The following is a 6055-nucleotide window of genomic DNA, read 5'->3' as shown; positions in this document are numbered from 1 at the left end:
AGCTTCTGAGCCAGGAGTGCTAGGATGAGGAGCCCGGTGTGTGAGCGCTCGGGCGGCCGCATCAGCGGCCTCATTGCCTTGTAGACCCTAGTGGCCAGGAGCCCAGATCACTTTTGTGCGAGTTGGATCGGCGGGAGCGCGTCTTAGAATTTGGGAGGCAAGAGGTGATATTTCCCCTGCAAGATAATGTTTACAGGCCCGGCGAGAGTGTGATAACCGTTCTCGATTTTGGATCGGCGGCAGCGAGAGCTATGGCGACTTCCTCCGCTCGTGTTGAATTTGGGGCATGAAAAGATAGCCCATCGACATTCTTTCCCCGGTGGACTACGGCAGCCGTGTAGAATCCCGCGGGCGACGGCCCAGTTATGTCCACGTAGTAGACGCCCTCTTTAGATCCATATTGCCTCTCAAGCGTGCGAACCCGCGCTTGTCGTCTGCCTTCATGTGAAGCCATGTCCATGCTACGCGGGAGCGGAGCGACCCAGAGCATGTGCCGCCACAGCATCGGGATGTTCTCCGTTCCCGCTGGTATATATGCATGTGTGTTGGATGTGTAAGCGGTTTAGCAGGCGGCGCCCAGGAACCGACTGCGATAGCCGCGTATATTGGTTCACGAGGTGGGCCTCCCGCAACTCCTGATAGGAGTTTACCACTCCCAACGCCTTCAGTTTGGCGTTGGAGGTAGCCACCTGGAGGTCCAGTGCTCGCTTTGTTGCCTTCCTGATGATAGCGTCAATGCGCTTGTCTTGTTGTTTGGTGGTGCGTAGGTACGGCACGGCGTAGAGGATCCGGCTGGTCACGAAGGCATGGGCGAGCCGTAGAGCGTCCCTGCCCCGCAGACCACCCCGCTTGTTGGAAACACGGTGGATCATGCGCCCTACCTGTTCACCTAGGCACTTGAGTTTCGCTATAATAGAGTCCGGCCTCAGTTTGTTATTGATGAACAGACCCAGGATCCGGAGCTCTGCCACTACTCTGATGGGACCGCCCGACAGAGATATGTGTATAGACATGTTGTCCTTGTGGTTTGTCCTGACGTGTAGAAGCTCTGATTTGGCGGGAGCACATTGGAGACCACAGTCGGCAGAATATGCATCGACTATGGAGGCCGCCAGCTGAAGGCGGTCCTCCATCTCCCCAAGGCTCCCCTCGGTGGTCCAGATTGTAATGTCGTCTGCGTAGAGCGCGTGCTTTATGCCCTCCACCTGAGCCAGTCGGCCGGGAAGATGCATCATGGCGATGTTGAAAAGGAGCGGTGATAACACCGCCCCCTGTGGTGTGCCTCGTGTACCCATAGAGTACGGGCCGTATTCCTCATCCTCGATCCGGAGGAGTGCCTGACGCGCAGAGAGAAAGTCTCTGACATAGGCGAGGACCTTCGCCCCACAGTTAGTGGTGTTCAAGTTAGACAGTATGGTAGCATGTTTAACATTGTCAAACGCCCCCTTAAGATCGAGGGCGAGAATGGCCTTGTCGTTTTGTTGCATGGCTGTGGGTTGTATTGTGTCCCTGTGTAGTTGGAGTAGGACATCCTGTGCAGACATGTGCGGCCGGAACCCGAACGTAGTGCCTGCAAGGAAGCCTTTACCCTCCATGTATGGAGACAGGCGATCCCGAACCATCGTCTCCATGAGCTTTCCCATACACGAGGTCAGTGAGATGGGTCTCAAGTTGTCCGTAGTCACGGCTTTACCTGCTTTGGGGATGAACGTTACAAGCGATGTTTTCCATTCGAGTGGGAGCGGACACCCATCTCAGATCTGATTTATGTATTGTAGCAAATGAAGGTATGCAGAGTCGGTGCCCCACCTAGGCGCATTTTAGCCAGGGCCGCCTTAAGGTCATGCAACTCAAAAGGGGCGTCTAAATCCTGATTTGGCTTGCCGGAGTACGTGTACTCGGGCCCAACGGGGTCATTTGTGCGGCAGAGATACCTGTCGCACAAAGTGTCCGCAAGTTGCGCCGTCGTACCTTGGTACCCGTGCAAAGCCCGCCGGAGCTGTTCTTGCGTCTCCCTTTTCGTTTGAGAAGGGTCGATGAGGCTGCGTAAGAGACGCCAAGTCCCCTTCGAGCTCATCTGACGCGCTGCAGAGTTGCAGCGTTCTATCCAATTGGTGTCTGTGAGCTGTGCGGCATATACTGCAGCCTGCTCCGTAAGTTGTGCAATGCGAGCTCTAAGCTTGCGGTTCGTCTTGTGCTTCTTCCATCGTTTTGTTAAGCTCCGGCGCGCCTCCCACAGATGCAGCAGGTGATTGTACACTGCGGGGATCACGTCGGTGGTGTGAAGTGTTTGCGTGTGTTGTTTCTGTAGGTTGTTGACCTGTGTAGCCCACTCCGCATAGCCGTCGGAGAATAGTACAGGAGAGATGTCCTGATTTCGAAATTGCTGCCAATTAGTTATTTTGGCCTGTTCCCATTTTTTACGGGCTGCCTTCGCCAAAAGCGTGATGCGGAGAAGGCAGTGGTCGCTGCCCAGGGTATCCCCCAGGTTCTCCCAGGTGGCGTTTCTAGTGTTCCTAACCAGAGATAAATCAGGACACGTGTCACGGGTCACCGAGTTGCCCACACGTGTGGGGCAGGTCGGATCCGTGAGCAACGTAAGACGAAGGGTGGAGATGACCTCCACCAGCTTACGTCCCCTGGCTTTCTTGAAGTGATAGCCCCAGTGAAGGCTGGGGGCGTTGAAATCCCCAACAATCACCAGGGGTTCCTTGTCAGCCAATTTGAGTGCACGATAGAAAATTTTGCTGAAAGTAACGCGCGGCTTATGCGGGGGGCAGTATACGTTTAGTATATGTACTGACGGGTAGCGGCGCTTGAGAGGCAGAACCTTGACCATTGTGTATTCCTGCTCGATCTCCAGGTCAAGATCGACCTGAATAGCGGTGTATGCTTGATGCACCAGGATGCATGTCGAGCCCCCCCCCCCCCCCCTCCCCGCCCTGAAACGAGCTATACCCAGAGAATTTCGCATCATTACCGGGCTCTTGCAGAGCGCCGGCATGTCACCGAGGCTCTGCAGGTAGAGCTGGAGGTGTGATCGTTTTTTCCAGGCTCTGAAGCCCCTGCAGTTCCATTGAATTATTTCGAATTGTTTTAATTTGTTAGCTTTCTCAGAAGGTATGGTAGCCATATTGATGTTTTTATTATTACGTGGCTGGGTAGCGCCACTCAGTCCGGGGGCCTGCGCAACCCCAGCGGGAGGCTGCATCAACGCCGCAGCCATCGGGCGTGAACCGCTTTCTTCGACAGACTGCCGGGGAGCTGTTTTACGTTTTAGCTGCGGGGGGTCGCAGGAGACAGTATTTTTGATTTGGGAGCTGATCCAGGGTTGCACCGCCTTAAGGACACAGTCCAGGCGCAATGTCGGGCCGCAATGTCGGGAAGCATTTCAGCAAATGCGGACCTGAACATGTCCTGAAAGGTTGTGGTGCGCCTTCGGAGCAAGGGGAGGAAAGCGAAAGCCACTTCCCTCTCGGATAATTCGAGGAACCTCCGCTGACGCCGTCATCGCGCGCCCGCCCACTATGAATATAATTGAAGAATTAGCTCTAACGTCCGTAAAACCGCCGCGGTGGTTCAGTGGTTATGGTGCTCGGCTGCTGACCCGAAAGACGCGGGTTCGATTCCGGCTGCAGCGGTTGAATTTCGATGGGGTCAAATTTCTACAGGCCCGTGTACTGTGCGATGTCATCATCATCATCAGCCTGACTACGCCCACTGCAGCGCAAAGGCCTCTCCCACGTCTCTCCAATTAACCATGTCCTTCGCCAGTTGCGGCCACCGTATTCCCGCAAATTTCTCAATCTCATCCGCCCATCTAACTTTCTGCCGCCCTCTGCTACGCTTGCATTCTCTTGGTACCCACTCCGTTGCCCTTAAGGACCAGCGGTTATCTTGCCTTTGCACTACATGCCCTGTCCAAGCCCACTTCTTCCTCTTGATTTCAAGGTACATAGTGCATGCAATAAATTCAGTGCACTCACTGTGCATGGAATGATGCTTCTATGTTGCACGAACTCAGAATACACGGAATAATCGTATATGTATTGCGTGAGTTATGCACGAAATTATATACTAAATATTTCAGCTGCACCGATTGACATAAATTAAACGCCTCTTATGCAACACACATTAACTCTATTGCATGGAATGCTGTAGCATAGACATATACTAAATATTGAGAAGTTATATCTCTTTTAGACTGAAAGCAACGGGAAGAATGAGTAAAAAAAACACACGTGGAATATGTTCCCAGCGCGCCCAATTTTAACATGCTCCAATAGCAAAGAAAGGGTGTACGAAAACCCAAGTAAAGCGCGGCGCGCGGAGGTGCACACAGCAGGCGCACAACGAAACATCCACCCTCCGTCCCAAGTGGCACCGATTTTCTGCCAGTCCGCGCATGAAGAAGATGCCTTGCGAACACCCCCCGCGCCCACGGATTTCGGTCATCCGTTCGCATGGAGATTACTACACCATTATTGCTCCTCGGCCCGATATGAACATAACTGAAGGAGGAATTGGCGCTAGTGTCTTTAATACGTGGCCGACAAGAGGAATGGAAGCTTTCACAGGCATGTTCGGTTATCTGTAAGCGGGCTTAGGCTCAGCGCGACCCGTCTCACCTGCCTCCGCCGTACCCATTCTCCTCCCCATTCCGCCTTACGCTTCCGCCTTTCTCTTCCACTACTACCTCCTCCACTTTTTCATACGCCCTCTCTTTGTTACCACCCTACTTCTTCGCCACGCTCTTCGTTTTGCTATAGATGTACCGGTTACGCGAACGACGGCGACGCGCAAGCCAGCAACGGGCGCCTGAGAGCTGCGCTCTAAAACTAAACGCAGCGGACATCGATAGGTGGAGTGCTCCTCGCCGTTCTCACAGGAGAGATTAGCATTGCAAAACAAAAAAGAGAAAATGTAACGTCTTTACGAATGCCAATTAATCTACCGTTCTCAGTGCTAAAGGCAGATATAGGAAAAAACATCTGCAGCAAATGAGATAGTTCCGCACAGAAAACCGATTAAATTAGCCCGTACTTTAACAAGATAAAGGCTGACAGGTGACAGGATGAACAGAATGGCACGAGGACGGATAAGATGGGGCGAAAGCTCGGCTAAACTAGAAGCGCGAAAATAAATCGCTGCTCGGTAAGGCACTCCCTTACCGAGCAGCGCAAGGCCCCGAGAACCCCGTTTAACCGCAGCAAAGTTTCCATGCTGTGCAATGAAGAACACACCAGTCCAATCCGAAAAGGAGGTTAAAAGAAAGATTACGCAAGTTTTAGCGCCGCACGCAACTTAAGTACATTAGGTTTACAGGTTTGACACTGAAATTATATATGTTCCAAGTTGCTTTTTATCTTCCCTGGTATGCAGCCCTCCAGTTTTTCCATCCTGACCACGAGAATTAATCAATGCAAAACAACTTTAAATTCCTTGGACCCAAAATCTGTATAAGCTGCTTGACTATGCGCCGTCGGCCTCGCTGTCATGATATATCGTATCTTGGTGTGTACTCCTTCGTTCACCTGCACATACGTAAATGAGAATTTCACTCAATGGGCCAGGGTTCTAAAGGTTTTTTTTTTTTCGGATGGGAAGCGAGTGTTTTTAATAATGTGCCTTCAGTAGCCATTCGATCCACATCGGACTGGAAGTGGCCACAGTGTCGACAGGAAAAGAGCAGCTATTACGGTTTCTTCTCCGCCACGCGGCCATGGCAGAGTCTGAGAACTTGCACCTTGCCTATTCAGCCGGTATGTCGACGCCACATGAAAAACGTTGCGGCTATATTCGACCGTTCGCAGACGAGTAAATTCGGGCTGCATCTCCTGTGTTTTGACCAGAGCTTTGAATGTTTTATTTATTTATTTACAAATACTGCTAATCCCAATTGGGATTGTGGCAGGAGGGCTTAGTAAGGTTAACAAAACGCGGTCAAGCATAATCGGAACATTCAACTTGGTCAGCACGTTAAGAAAAACAACAAACGGTGAAACAAAAATACAACAGAGCTGTGACGGAAACAATCAAATAACACATAAAATAA

This window comes from Amblyomma mixtum, chromosome 2 (genome assembly GCF_055824585.1).
Source record: "Amblyomma mixtum isolate Tamu chromosome 2, ASM5582458v1, whole genome shotgun sequence".
Lineage (NCBI taxonomy): Eukaryota > Metazoa > Arthropoda > Arachnida > Ixodida > Ixodidae > Amblyomma > Amblyomma mixtum.
Note: the sequence above shows the minus strand (reverse complement) of the source record.